This window comes from Ammospiza caudacuta, chromosome 3, assembly GCF_027887145.1.
Source record: "Ammospiza caudacuta isolate bAmmCau1 chromosome 3, bAmmCau1.pri, whole genome shotgun sequence".
In the NCBI taxonomy this organism is placed as follows: domain Eukaryota; kingdom Metazoa; phylum Chordata; class Aves; order Passeriformes; family Passerellidae; genus Ammospiza; species Ammospiza caudacuta.
In genome coordinates this window covers 110,889,137-110,905,439 of record NC_080595.1, presented here as the reverse complement: position 1 = coordinate 110,905,439, position 16,303 = coordinate 110,889,137, and positions in this window count along the sequence as shown.

The following is a 16,303-nucleotide window of genomic DNA, read 5'->3' as shown; positions in this document are numbered from 1 at the left end:
CACTGTCCTCCGTGATGGCTTGCTGCTGCTCAGGCTCAAGGTCAGCTCTGCCCTTGAGAGGGTCTGCCCTATCCACCTGGCACTGCCTGGGCAGCAGGCCAAGAGAAACTTGTGGCATGTGCATCCATCCACCCCAGCACCTGGATGCTGGCAAGGAACTTCAGCTTCCCCATGTGGTATGACCAGGGGACACACACACGGACCTGCCAAGGAAACCCCTAAATATCAGCCAAGCTCCTTTCCAGAGCCTGAGGCCTCTTATCCACATGTCCCATATGCCTAGCACAGGCCCACACATGGCCAGGAGGATGGAGGCCCAGCAAATACATCACTGCCAGGAGCATGTCAGCTGCAAGAAATGAGGGCTCCTTGCCCTCAGCATGGCCACTGCCGCAGCTCCTGCTCATTGCCCACAGTGCCCTCAGCTCTAGGGCTGATGGTTCAGAGGGGCTGGTTCCAGGCCCCAGGCCTCTGAGCCAGGGGAAGAGTTGGGAATGGTGGCTGGGTGGAGCAGCACAGAATCATAGAGGCATAGAATGGTTTGAGTTGGAAGAGATGATAAAAATCATGTAGTTCCAAATCCCCTGCCATGGCCATCTTGAGCAGGGATACTTTGCACTGGGCCAGCTTGCTTGAAGCCCTGTCCAAATTGGCTGGGAACACTTCCAGGGATGGGGCATGCATTCCTGCTCTGGGCAATGAATTCCTTTCTAGCTTTCCTCTGCTTGCAGGGTGAGGGTGTGCAGGCCCTGAGGCAGGCAGCCATGCCTGGCTCCCTGCACTGCCTGCCAACAACTCGCAGGAAAACGCTCCATATGCCATCGCTGCCACTTTGGGAAGCGTGTTCACTGCCACCCTGCTCTCTGCAGCTGTTTGCCACCAGCTCCTTCACACAATACAGCTGAGAACATGGCTCCTGCAGGCAGCATGTGTGTGTTTGGGAGTGGAGCAGCCAGACATAGTGGGCAAGCAGTGAGGGGCAAGTGCAGTAAGGCAGACAGGCTCACCTTTCCTGTGTAGAGCATGGTGAGATTGTTGAGCAGGTGCAATTGTTGATAAGATGGACAATTTTCCTTTAATTCTTTGAAGTACAAAAATTAGACTGATTTTTTCCTGTCATGTTGTATCTCAATACAAGTCAATTCTGTCATGAATGTGTGGAATTTGGGCCTGAATGTATAACATGAAAGATATCTGTGTCACTGCTCTATGAGATTACTTCTCAGCTGCTGTCAGCCCTCTCTCTGAAGGACTATATAGCTGCTAAGTACTTCTCCCAAAGAACAAGGCATAGAGAAAACACTGATGAAAGCACAGGTCATTAAGAAGCATTTAGATTTATCTGATAAAATCTAGCTTTGCTTTTTGTGCCAGCTACACACAATTAAACAGATTAAATTAGGCTGCACTGAGCTCTGGGTGGCCACACCAGCTGCTTCTGATACCCAAGTTGCTTCTTTAAAGTTCGCTCAGAAATTTCTACAGCCTAATGTAGTTTTCAGTCTGCAGTGCTTTCCCATAGACTGATAATATTATCCCTGTGAACAAAACTATATGTAATCCCTGCTCTTCTCTAAAGTAAGATTAGAAGCTGCTTAAAATGTACACAGAAGCAAAGCATGCACATGATTAGCATCACCAGCTCCTTCCTCAAGTGAGTAACTTTCCCTGTTTTCACAGTATGTATTTCCAGTTCCCTGGAGTCAGTGTGGCCATGGCTAGAAGGCAGTCAATGTGAGATCTTATATGTTTCTATGCAAAGTGTTTCTATCTAAGTAAATAATGCTCTGAAATTTCAGTTTAACAGAGATAAGCTCTGGTAACAACAACCCCCCCTGGCAGAGTTACCACCCGGGCTAAGTGCCTTGCCTGTGTCATGCACCAGGCTGATGCATCAGTACAGCTCCAGGTACCCAGTGGGAGCAGGCTCAAAATGGCCTTAGACTGCTCTAGATGACTCACTGATACAGCTTTGTAGAATATGAAAACGTCAAAGATCCCTTTCTACAATGTGAGACCCAGCTGCTTTAAAGTGCCTGCCAACACAGGCCAAAAAAGCTGGATACCTTAGTTGCATTCTACTTTCTGTCTAATTTACAGTTTGAATTTTTGGGGACTAAGACAGTTATGGCAAATTATCATAGGCTTTTCAATGAACTGTCTGCAGGAATCCCTATCTGCTGCTGGAAAGCACAGAACAAACCAAAAATTGAAACAAAAAAAGGTATAAAATCTTCTCTTCCCCTCATCCAGTATGCTCTTGTCATTGCTCATCCAAAGACCCAGAGCTCCCAGGCTTCCTACACTCATCTGTCAGCCTTCCTGGAGGATCATGTTCAAAGAAATGGACCAGAAATAGTTATGGCCTTCTCCACTGTAAAGCATGTTTGCTCTTCATTTCACTCCTTCCTCTCCTCACTGCATCAAAATGAAGCCTCTTGGTTTGTGGCCAGAACTCTCAAATATGGCAGAATTAAAGCTGCATTTTCGATTGCTGTGTCCCTTCTATGTGTAAATGTATACAATGGAAAGCTCCTAAAGATCCTTAACCAAAAAAAAAAAAAAAAGGAAAAATGCATTCAAAATAGCATTTAAAATTAACTAGCTGACTGATGGATGTATACAATTAATATGTGCATACATACCTGTTATTCTTGTCCCATATCGTGACATGCCCTTTAATGTTTTCATTCAGAGCAAGCAAGAAAAGACACACACAAAGAAGAAAGAGTGAAAGACTTGGGAAAGAGGTAAAATCTCTCTTTGCAACTGAGGTAAACTTTTTGGGCACCTCAATATTCAAGTGTCTCTTTCAAATTTTTTAGAAGTGCCCAGTTTTCAAGAAGCACCTGTCCTCCCACAGTGATGGTCACCTGAACTGTCAGTGTCAGATGAACATCTGCCAACATTTGTTATTTTGGGAAATGCAGACCCAATGGGTTTACACTTCTGATTGTCAATCTCTTTCAAGGAGTTGGTGAATGGTTTGCATGCGCACTGGTTTTACTTGGCTTCTCCATTCTTATGACTCTCCTTTTTCTCAGTGAGAGGTTGAATTTCTGGTATGGCAATAACTGTCTGTATAAAAATGAGAGTTCAATAAATTTTTAAAAGAGAGACACTTAATCATTGATGAAGGTACAATGTTCTAAATATGTCTTAAAACCACCAAAGGTCACACACAGTTTTTCTCTGTTCTTTTCTTCCCTTCCAGTCTTTGTTGATGTTGTTTTCTGATTCCTATACATCTGGATTTTTGATACTCTAAGGTGGCTAAACTTCAGGGATGGAGGTACTTAAAATGGTACTTAAAAATTACACCACTTAATGTTCAAACAACCCTACTTTTTCTAACCCTTTTTCTTTCCTGTGAAAATTTATGGTCTGCTAGAATAGAAAGTAGAGCTCTTCTTTGCATAACTTGACAATTTTATAATGTGTCATTTTAGTGTCAAACAGGAGAAATTAAAAGCATGTGGTGCTTTAAAAAAAAAATGGAAACAAAAGTCAAAACATTTGGAGAAATACCTCACACTGAATGTTTATCGAGTAATATCAGCCAGAAGCCCAACCTCTGCTGGCATAAAGGTCATCTAGAAAGTTCTGTTATTGAAAATGATGCTGAACAACTAGTCTGAATGGAATATATTCCTTGTGCTTGTGGTGGGTCGACCAGGAAGAAGTGGGAATTCTGGGATATTGTGGTCAAACCAATGGGTGCTTGGATTTTGATTTTGGCGCCTGGTGTGGCCAGTGGGGTTTGGACACACCTCTGAGAACACCCAGGGGTTAAAAGCAGAGCCCCGGGCCGGGGAGGCTCTCTTGGGACTTCGAGGCAAAGAGGACGGATCTCCCTCCCTCATCCAGCCGCTGCTGCTGGGCGGGGGAGGGGCAGCCATGCGGTAGGCCTGGGCCTGGACAGACATGGGAGTGAGGAGGCCCTTGAGGATGGAAGGGTGGAGGAGCCCCAAGAGACATCGGGCAGCCATTCCCCCCCCACCCCCCCCTTGGAGACAGAGAGAGAGAGAGAGAGAGAGAGTGTGCAGCCTGTGTAGTTACCTTGAAATTCAGTAAACATGTGCTGGCAGCAGGCAGCCCAGCTGAGGAGATGGGGGGGTGCAGCCAGGAGTCCAGCCGCCTGAAGGAGTTTTTAACCCTTCTTGGACAATGAAAACCTTACAGAACATTAACCCTTCGTAGACGAGTGATAAGAGTGGAGGAGGACGAAGGAAATGAACGAGTGATGGAGGTCTGGACCAGAGAGAGAGAGAGAGTGAGAGATGTTGAAAGAATGGAGAAGATGGAGTGGCATTTTATGCTGGACTCTTTTGTGTAGCCATGGACAGAGCTATGTTTCCATGAGATACAGAGACTGAGTCCAGGGGGAGAAATGTCCCAGTGCCAGAGAAGATTCAGTGTGGGTACCCCTCGGCCCCAGGGGGTATATAAAATATGGGGGGGACGGATGTCCCAAAGGTGAGAAGGTGAGATACTGTGCTTTTCTGGAACTGGACAAAGCGTCCTTAAAAAGACAACCCTGGAAGCAGCCCTGATCCCTGTTCGGTGGTGAGAGCACCGGAACAAGGACGGAAGAGGCCACCACGACACACGGAAGGACTCCCTCTCCTCTTGAGGAACTGAAAGTTTGAGCAATCTGAAGGGTGGTGTTGGACCCAGAACTGGTGATTTTGGAGGATGTATTGTATTGGGAATTTAGGGGGGAGGAGGGGGAGAGTGTTTTTTGTGAGGTTTTCATTTTCCTCGTGTTTTTTTTTCTTTTGTGTGTAGTTTAGTAATTGTTTGTGTGTAGTTTAGTTAATAAACTTTTTTTTATGTTTAAGCTGGAGCCTGCTTTGCTTATCCCTGGTCACATCTCACAGCAGACACCGGGGAGAAGGTGTACTCATGGGGGCTTTGGCTTTGCCCGGCCAAAACCATAACAGTGCTGATTTAAATTTTATTAGAGAAATACAGAATTTGGATAAACTACATGGCTGCTGCCTTTTCATTGCAGCCTGTTGCAGCATCCTGACTGTGTGTATAAATATTGGTATTTAGGATAGATGATAAGTATGCATTAATATTTTTTAATTCATACAGTTTTGTGGTATTATGTCTTACAATTAGGTTGAGACACGTTTCAACTCTAAATCAATTCCCAAACAAAAAATAATTGAGGGTACTTAAAAACTAGCTGGAAGTGGTTGATCAGACTCTTCAATTAATTAGGAAAAAATCAAAGAGATGATGGAGCGTGTGTTGCAGAATCACAAGTGACTGCACCAAATAAGCTCAAATCAACAAAAAGCTAATAAGAAATCACATAATTACCTACAATATACTCTTGAAAGACAAGAGGAGTACAAAGTATCTACTTTATAGACAGAGGAAACTGAAACAGTAGAAAATATTTGAATACTCCAGTGTTTTTCCCCATCCAAAGAAGTGCATCTTTTACATCTTTTACATGGATGTAAGGATAAAGTTGAAAGTTTCATAAGAATATGTATTTTAATTAAAAATAAAAAGGTAACTCTTCTCTTGCACAAAAATCAAGCTGAGGAAGATGGTGTTTAAGTAAAAGTACTGCTTAAATGATTTTCACATGTTGAAATATATGAGGGGGATTGTAGTTGTGTCCAGACTGAGGGTAAAACTGTTATCTTGTTGAATGTCAGAACTCACAGAAGTTTTGAAGAAATCAAGAGCTTTACTACTGAGATTAAAGTCCAGGGTCTGTCTGTATGTAGAACAAAGGAAGGAGCTCAGACTGAGAAGGAATAAGCTGGCAAAAGCTGTCATGGAATAAACAATGATCACCCACATTTTAACAAACTGTCAGCTTATAAAAAGTATCTATTGTTTTTATTTGGGCTGTTAACAGCAATACATCAGGATGAAATCACTTCAAATTCCAAATATAAAATGCAGATCTAAATCTTGTCTGAATGTCCTATCCAATACAACAGCAAGTGAGGAAATAAAATTTCTACTGAAGCATGGGGATAGCAAGGAGAAATGCACATTTGATTCACTGCATTAGCACAGGACTTTCCCACTGCCTATAAAAAATCCTACTGTGGTAAAGTATCTCTGTTTCTGAAAACCCTAATGGAAACAATCTTTGGAAATCATGACAGAGACTAAAATTAATTATATACACATATTATTTTTTCCCTCTCTGGTCCTTAATAGACAACATTTTTGGAGCAGAAGAAAAATGTTTTTGTTTCCATGGCAACAATATCCACTTGTCTCCTTTCTGTCACAAACCATGGTTTCTGAGCATATTTACGAAAATTGAAATGTGGGTAACTCAGAATGATAAAGCCAAGTGCTGCAAATTTTCAACAAAATAAATATTTATATTCAGTCTTGTATCCATCGGCTTTGAAAATTTTCAAGGTCAGGATATTTGTTTGCTGTGCTGATAGCATTCCCATTAAATACTTTGTCCTGTTCACAATGAGAATTCTTATTTGAACGTGTCTTGAATGTTGCTGATGCTGCCCTTAAATAATTGAAGTAATTAAAGCAGAAAGCAGCACTGCATAAAATCTTTCAGAACAGCAAAGAATACCGCTGTAGCTCTTGAGGACTTAAGGAAGGTGGTATATACAGCATACAAGAATACATGCTGGAAGGTCAAGTCTTTAATTTATAAGTGGCTTCAGGGTGTCCTTCTTCTCACAGTGGGCAATACTAACTGTGCTGTCAAAGTTCAGCAACAGTCTATGCAGAAAAATGTTGAACTGATCTGCTTGGGCTCTGCTTTCTTCTTTTCAATTCCTTCTCAGTGCAAACCTCTCAGCTACAGATTCAGTCTCTTTCTTGTCTGTTGGACTTGTTTCTCTCTGAATAATTTCTTTATACTCACTGGGCCAGATTTTCAAGTCTTTGCTCCAGAAACATTTATTTGTAAAAGATGAAAAGAGAAATGGAGACCTGCACCAATATGTACGCCGTGGCAGAACTTGGCTGTATGAAGCTGTATATTGATGCCAAGCCTCAGCTTTAAAAAAGAAATGAAGTGATTTCATTGGAGTAATTTCTACCCAAAGCAAAATATTGTGGTTAGGGTTCTTTTTTTGATGGGAACTAAATAAAAGTAGTTTTTTTCTGTAACTTTGAAGAAGTGGTTTGAATAGACAAAGCATAAGCTATTGCAAGGACTGGAATTTCAGACTCAAAGTGATGCCTCTGACTGTGTTGCCTTCCTGCCTCCATAACTATTTATGTTTGTGTCTGTGGGGAGCACACTGTGCACACTGTGCCTGCACCACAGTGTACAAGCAGCCTGTGTTCAGAGGACTCTCTTTAGGGCCACAGCACACTGATAACAGTTATAGGTGCAAGGTGACAAAGAAAACTTAGGTGGCTTTTTAAGCTGTATGTTCTCCTGCCAGTTTTGTGATGAAGCATGACAGCCCCAGATGCACCCTCGGTGCTGCAGAGAAGCTGGTTAGACAGTGGGAAGTGGCAGCCAATGAGAGAGACAGAGACTTTACTTTCCTCTCATTAGTCCTTTTCACTTAAGGTTTTAATTTTTTTTTCATATATATAAAAATGTTATATTTTGTTCTTATGTAATTGTTTTTATTTATGAAATCCAGTACTGACTTAATAAACACCATCTGAAAAGATTACAATGCCTGCTCAGATCAGATAAAGACCATCTAAGTTGAAATAAGAAATCAAAAAGGTGCTGTTCCAGGTGCCCTTCTCATAGCTAGCTTTTCACAGGTGGCTGCTTGGCATGCTAACAGATATCTGGCATCTCTAACGTTGGGTATAAGGGAAAATGCCACAGTTAGAACTCTAGGGAGTGTGATGTTTTCTGCATGCACAGCTCCTGATGTCAGGCTATTACTGCCTCTTTGAAAATAAAACTGCCTTTAACTGTTGGCAGGGTTGGGATTCCTGTTAGGGCTTGTCTTGATTACCACAATAGCTGTGTTTCACCTCAGGGTACTATGTATTTCAGGTAGCCTGAGGTCAAAATACAAGTGAAAGCATTGCACTAGGTAACTGTGCACAAGGGGGAAGATTTTATCTCCACTGTGGTTTTAGCTCAGAATACATGATGCATGGGAGAGGATACCCTGAGGTGAAAAGGGAAGTTTTGCTGGCAGCGAGTTGGAGGCCTCTTTCCTGTTTCTTTTTTCAGAAAAATGGTAGAAGCTTTTCTTGTTCCCTTTTGCTATGATTCCTTACGTGTGCCCATTTTGCTATGATTCCTTACGTGTACCCATTTTGTAGTATTTTGTGTTTAGTACCGAGAATGAATCAGTGAGAAAAAAATACCATGGGTGCAACATGATGGATGCAAAAAACCTTACAGCCAAGTTGAGGCACTGAATGAAGAATTACAATTGGATTTTACCTCAAGGCATAAAACCCCTGAAAAATGTGAGTTTGTAATGGAAAGGCTATTGCTGACACAACCTTAACTTGAACATTGCCAATAGTCACGCTATCACTTTATATAGCAGTTTAATGGCCAGCTTTTTGCTTTGCCAGTGGGAACACAGCCAGTTGAGGTGATTGGGTTTGCATGCTATAAAGCAGCTCAACGTTGGAATCTGTTGATGTAAAAGCACTCATTTTTTATTAGCCAAATTTGAAATAATGGTCTGAAAATAGAATCATGTGACTTGCATGTTTAATTTACACTGCTGCTGTGTACATATGACTGGCACCTCACATCCCGAGTTTAATGGACTTAATGAGCAGTTAAAATGTTTTAGGCAGTCTACAATGGACATCTGTGGTGTCAGTCAACAGCTGCAGTTGGCAGTGTGTTCTTCAGAGTGACCCATGTGCAGCACAGCCTGGCCTGCAGGAGCTGTTGCTTTTTATATCTCAGGCAGTGCTCCTCAGCTGGCTCTGTTTTACTGAGCCATCAGATCTGAGCAGCCCACTTTCTTCTGAGATGCAATAAATACAATGATAATCAAATGACATTTCTTTAGCTATTGATTTTCTCACTTGCCCGAAATCATCGGAAGCTGGGATTACAGGTTATAGGCTCAGGTGTTTTAAAGAATATTTTGGCCTTCATGTCAAAAAATTGCATTGGATTGGGGCTATCAGAATGCTTTGTGAATGTGTTGAAATTATACAACACTATGAATTGATTAAAATAAGAGAGCCATGATTTACATAGATGTATAATCAATATAAAAAACCCAGAATGCCTATGACATGACTGCTTACATATGTATATTTATATATTTACACATATAAATAACAAGTAGTGTATTGTGATATAACAAATAAAACAAGTATTATATTATGAACAAACCTAAGTGCACCAGTTACTGATACAATTGTCATCTGAGTTTGTTCCTAATGAAAATCTCAGAGAAGTGGACATGTTTTCAAATTTCAATTTAACTGTGTATTTCTATCTGAAAAAATATTTTTCAGCTCACGATAATCCAATTGTACAAAAATCCAATTGTAATTCGTTCAGGGATTCTTAGCCAGGATCCTTGAAATAAATGCATCACAGAGGAGTGAACACTGTCTGGGAGCTGTTATTTTCCTTCTTAGCCTTAATTTCTTTTAAAGACTTTGGAAATGTCTGGGATGACACATGAGTATATTCAGCACAGATACATAGGACGGGGTCTCTGTCTACCCAGGAATTAAAAAGCTGAAACTGTCTGAAAAGTGGGTGGTTAGAAACAGACTTTCAAACCTACTACCATGTTTAGGAACTGACTTAACTGAGTTTCCTTTTTTAGGAGGTAGTTGTTCTAGAATTGGGATTTATGGATATTCATGGACAGAGAGGTGCAAGCAGACAGCAGCTTAACTCTTCTGAGTGTTGTAGGGCCTAAGTGCATCCCTCAGGGACCCCCTGCTCTCACCTGCCAGTGTTGCAGCCTGAGATGTGTGACTGTGCATCATTAAATGCTGCCAGGCATGCACAGCCACCATGCACATCTGCCCTGGGATGCCAGCACCAATTCATTTTTCCTTTTCTTTCATTCAGCAAGAATCCCAGTGTGAATTAAGTTAGAACAACTGTATTTAAAAGTGGAAATAAGAATGAAAACAATACAATCCCAAATCTGTATTGACTTTTTTTTTTCCTGCCAAGCATATCCAAGTGGAGATTTGACTGTATTTATGCAAATGCAGCTTTAAAGAAGCTTTTCTCTTAGTTGTAATTATGAAAATCCTCTCAAGTCAGTCCACAGTGAGCTATGTTGCTGTTTTTCATAACTGAGACAATTTGAGTTATCTTGAAAATCTTCAGCTGCCTCCTGTTTGATGCCCAGAAGTCTTTGCTGCAGATCTGCTCAGGGTCAATTGTTCCTTAAACTTCTTTTAGACTCTGTTCGACATGACAAGCAAATCAATCTTTCCAATTCAGGAGCTGATGAAATTCAACCTTTTATAAAGCATTGCCGCGAGAGTAGGAACTGAGTAGATGGCTTTCAGACCTATTCAATGTCACTTTACACTGCTAGGATTTCTACAAATGCAGAATACTTGCCTGCCTGAGTCTGTTGAACTCAAATAATGAGATCAAGCCAAATAATAAAACATCTTTTTTATAAAGAAATGGCTCTGTGACATTTTCTAGCTTCTCTCTCTCTCTCTGTCTCTCTCTCTCACTCTCTTTCTCACTTGGTATATACATATGCATGCAAACACATTTTGCATTTAAGAGCCAACAGGTGACTATATATATATGTATTATACTTGGCAGTTGATTTCATACAGTGTGCAGTTTTAAATGAGATCACGTGATAAATAATTATTTGCACTTAGTTGACTCACATTATTTTAGCAGATTTTTCCAAATAATACAATCAAATGGTGACATATAAATTTATAACTTTTTCTTAGTGCATGAGAATTTCCTCACCTGTCTGTCATTAATAGTAAAATCTCCATGTTTAGTGAAACAACTTATGACCATATTTTGCAAAGATCATAACTAGGCAATTCTTTCAGGGCCGATCCCTGAAAAAGTCTCTCCCCTGATAAAGTAATGAGTGAAGTTTTGGTTCAGGAGGACTCCATAATTGCAGTGAGTGCTTGGGCTTCGACACGAAGGATGTGATGCAGGCTCATGTTTGACTGTTTGAGAAGGGGCTATGCAAAACAGGATATCAAAAATGTCTCCTGATTTTAGGTGTGTAATTGTGGGCAATCCAATGAAGCAGAAATATATTACTTTTGGAAAGTTAGAAACTTTCAAGGCATTTCAAGTTGTGCACTAAAAATGCCCTGTGTATCAGTTATTTCCTCAACAGAAGACTGACAGAAGACAGTTCTCTTTCTGTAATTCTGCAAATAGCTCAGCCATCAGTATCTCATGCACTGTAAAATTCTACATTTTATTTTTTTCTCCATTAGCCCTTCAGTCAATGAGAACTTCTGCTGCCCTGTTTTCCATGTCTTTTCCATGTCAGATTGAAATGTGAAATTTAGATCAGCTAGTCTTACAATGACTTGTAACCACAGTCATGGGAGTTGTTTGGTCTTGTAACAGTTTAATTTAGAATGACTTTTGCTTTTTGGTGGTTTTAAAAAAATTATGAAGAAATATGAACTCCTAAAATGATTTCTGTGAAAAGAACATATAAATATAGTTTTGTACCATGGTATGCAAAGCTTAGAAGACTATTAATAGGTTCTTTTTCATAATGTAAAGTGTAGCTGGAAGTCTTAACTGACTCAGTAAATCAGGGCTATTTTTCATTTGCTACATGTTAATTGTCACTAAATACAAAACAACATTCTTAGATAATGGAAGGTTTTGATGCAATATAGTTCTTCTGAGAACCATCAGAATGCTACTATGAAAATCGATAATATATCACTTTTATAATTTATTCAATTTAGCAAAACTCTAACAAAACATGCCTATTGCTTAGGCTTCAAATGTGGGAAATAGTGTTATCAGGTTAGCAAACTGTGACACAGGAGAACATGAAGAAGTTAATTTTTATACCATAAGATCTAAGGGACTTGAGCCTTTTTAAATCTCTTTTCTGTGGTACTGACTGTGAGAACAGAAATGAACAGAGATAAAAAAACTAAGCTAATGACAGAGATCTTGAGAAGAATGATGCAATACTAAAGTTATAATATTAAGGTTGCAATTTAGTGAATTCTCTCAGATATACTGCAAGTGATTAAATATTCTTTCCTCTTTCAATAAGTTATTGAAAAGGTGAAGCAGTTGTAACATAATACTTGGCAGAAAGACTTCTGAACACAATTAGCTGTAGTAGTTACATATTCTCAAGTTGTCTTTATTCATTTGCTTATAATCTACAAATTTGTCAGCCCAAATAATTTAACTTCCAAAGGTGCTTACTCTCAGTATGTATTTAAATAGAGCTATATCTGAAAATGGCTTCAACCTACTGCTTTACAGAGAAGTCATCAGGAGGCTCCAGATCAATTTCTGTTATAAAAATTCTGTTATTGTACTTCCATAAATTCCTGTAACACTGACCTTTATGACATAGCTTTTCATGCTTGAGAGACTATTTGGATTCAGCAGAATCCATTCAGCTGCCTTTCTGCCTTTTGGGTTATAAAAGAATCCTATTTAAATATATGAAGTAAATCCTACTTTTTGTCCAGATAGGAGGAAAAGGAAATGTTTCAAACCTAACCAAGTTTTACACTTCAAATTGTACAAGTACAATAGCTCATAATGAGCAGCTGAAGCAGTATAAAAAAAAATTTAAGGAAGTGTTCACATAATCCAGTCTTAGGCAGCGGATATGATCAACTTATTATCCTAACTCTTCCTATAGTTAAGCTCTTCAGAGAGCTCTGATTTACATGTTTGAATCACCTTGGGAAAAAAACCTGTTTCTCTCTCCACTGCCTATTGGTCAGACTTGAGAACAAATAGTTGTTTAAATTATGTGGGTAAAAATTTTTGGTATCAATAATGCTTTTCATCACAGGATAGACTTATTGCCAAACTTTAAATATATCCCCCAATATGTGCATGAGGTGGAACTGGACATCTTTTCCCAAATTTCACAGAAAGCATGTAGCATGCCAGAATGATGCGGAGGACATAGAGCTTATAATTGGATCTGTGCTGGATTCAACAATATATTGTGGTTTAAAAATATTGTTTAGTTAGCAATTCAGATAGATTTACAATGAAAGCATGCCTTGCTTATTCTTGAGGAGTGCCCATCAAAGCTGAACTTGCTAGTGAATTGAATGAGCTCAGCTCTCCTTCCCTCATGCATTGCTCACTTGAAATCTTATGGTGGAGAAATGGAACTGCAGCCTCTTTATTTTGAGGGCTTCTGTAGGTGTGGTACCTGTTTTCACCTCTTGATCCCCCTTCAGACACTGTCCAGTGTTTCTCAGGTGTGATGTTTATAGGGGGTTCTTTAGTTTGAATGAAACACATAGATGTACTCTTAAGAAATTTTTGGGCTATTTGAGCTGAAGAAACTTAAAAAGTAACAAAAAAAGCAATACTGTTGCTTAAAAATAGTATCTATAACACATTTAGATAGGAATTTATACACCATGTGTTTTCAGCCCAATTTCTGTCATGAGCAAAACAGTCTTATTAAAGTAATTACTAGTTTCAGTCTTTCATTGTTGTTATTTTTTTCTTTCAAATTATTTTCTTCATAAATAATTAATCTTTTTTGTTGTTAATTAAATAGATGTCAATTTGCAAATAAATGCAAATGATATATTACATCTACACACTACTATTCCTTAATTTAAATTTTATTTATTAAAATACTAAGTGATTTTTTTTGTTCATTGTCAGGTACTTGAACTTATTTTTTGTGTAACTACTGTAAATGTAAATAGAAATTTTATTAAATTGGAATTCTATTTAATCTGCAGAAAATGCAGGTAAATAAATGTAAGTTCTCTTAGATTTTAGTTCCTGAGGGGTACTTGCATGTGCCTAAAACCATAATAATTTCTTTCTTCTTCAGAGAGTATAGACTAAACCAGAATAATTTACAGTGTGGGTTTTGTCTGAGGGTGTTTGGAAAACAACTGAAAGAGACCAAAGCAATTTTGCCACAATACTCTCAGGTTCAACTACAACTCCCTAAGTACATAATTGAAATTGATTCAATGTGAAATCAGTTGAATAGGATTGATTCCTATTGAAATCAAGGAGACCACAGAAATAAGTAACAATTAACTACTTCAGTCAGGGTGACAAATCTTTAGTTCCTAGCTGTACAAATACAGAAGTTGAATGCTGCATCAGGAAAGAAAGTTAATGTATATTTTTCCTTTTGAATGCAGAAACTTATTCAGAAAACACATTTCTGGATGAACTAAGAGAAAAGAAGCAGAGTTTTCACATAGGTGCAGCTGTGAAAAGCAAAGTAATGTGCTCAACTGTTCCTCTTGTCACCCTGAGGGTCTAAGTTCAGATTTTTAATGATTACACTCTGAATATAATAAAAATTCTGCAAAAGTGTGCAAGTGGTACCTCAGAATGGCTGGGGATAATGCCTCCTGCAGAGAGAGTGTGTGTGTAAAACTGTCATAGGTAATTATCATAGTAACACCTCTTGCATCACAAGTTATTTTGAGGCAAGGTGCAGAGCTATTGTGCCACTAGATGCTGCTCTAAGACAACATCTAACAAAAGAAAAATCCTAAAATCCGTGCAGTTCCAATATTGCATCAATCACCACAGTTCTGTTTAAAAATAATTTACAGATTAAATCTCAAGCTTTAGAAAGAGGTTCCAAAATCTTTTAAAAAAAGAAGTGGAGGGGAAGCACATCATGAACTGATATTAAAAGTTACAGTATCAGAGCTACTGTATGTCTGGGAGCAGAGCCTGAATAAGAAGGCTATTTTATCAGAAACCTTTGGTTTTATAAGACGGTCTTATCATTCTTTCTGTTAAGCAAATTCACATGCTTCAAAGAAGCAGAGCATAAATTTCTTAAGTCTTTTTATTTCAAAATATGACACTTGTTCCTACTTGAGGTTAGTGGTTAAACGAGTTTGCTGATCTTGGCTGAGCTAACATGGATCCTTCATGGTGTTTAACTAACTTCATCTTGCTGTATGGGCACTGAAAAGTTAAACAGAAGAAATGTTAATTAGGTCAATATGGAAATAAATCTGCAGAGTTGTAAGAAGAGGCTTGCACTGTGTCTACTGAAACAGGTGTGGTTTTAGTTTAGGCTTGCAGTAATTCACTTGCAGAAACAAATAGATTAATAAAAGAGACAGAAAAACCTTTGAAAATAAGAGAATTGGCTCTTGTGGGAATCAGTGAAGGTTGGGAGCAAGGTCCTTAGTAAACTAATTCAGAATGGGAGGAGATGTGTATGTGGAAGCTTTTTGCTGTATAACAGGCTAAAATGGCACCAGAGCAGATGACACAGCCAGATGAATTCACAGCTGGAGTGAATACTCAGTCTTTCTTTAACCCCACACAACAGTTCCATGTATGCTTAGCTTTCAGAAGTCACATTATTTAGACTTCAGAAATTTTCTTATCTATACCTGATTCTCCCAACTGAACAACAGACAGATATGATATAAATCAAAGACAGGTTATTTTTCACAGGCAATGTTAGTAGCTCACTGATTAAATATGAAGTGGGCATTGAGAGATCATTAACACTGTGAAATGGATTTCTGACATTTTACAAAAGCAGCACGTACCCTTTCCTTTAGCTCTGTGGTGGGTCTTACATGAGCAAAGTCTTTCCTGATCATTTTCTTTCTGCATTTGGAGGTGATATATTCTACCTGTTATGCTCTACAGGAAATGGTTGAAATTAGTTTTCATTATTTCATTTATGCTGTACTTGCCTGTAAGATTGCAGCTTGACCTCATTATACCATCAGAATCAGTAAAAGCTTTTTAAAAAGCCAAATACTTACAAATATGTCCTTTTAAAAAGAATTTCAGTAAAATAACATGAAAATATAATTCTTTCCAAGGCTGTTTACACACAGTTGTGAGCAGTTGTCTGTTTACTATACATGGAAAGCATACAGTTGTCCATGTATAGTAAAACACTTTAAAACTCTCTAGCATCTATTTTACAATAGTTTTCCAGTCAATAGGATACAGAAATACTGTGTACTATATTAAGGTGTTCAAATTACCTTCTACACATCTGGTCTTTCCTTTTTATCCTCAGGGCCCAGGAGAGGCACACACACATGCACACACACAGGACCGTATACCAAGTTAAGAGCTAATAAAGATATCAGCCACTGCTCTCTGTGATGAGTTGTGACACGTAACACAAAGCACCCTGCCTACTCCTGATATTGTCATTTTCTCTAA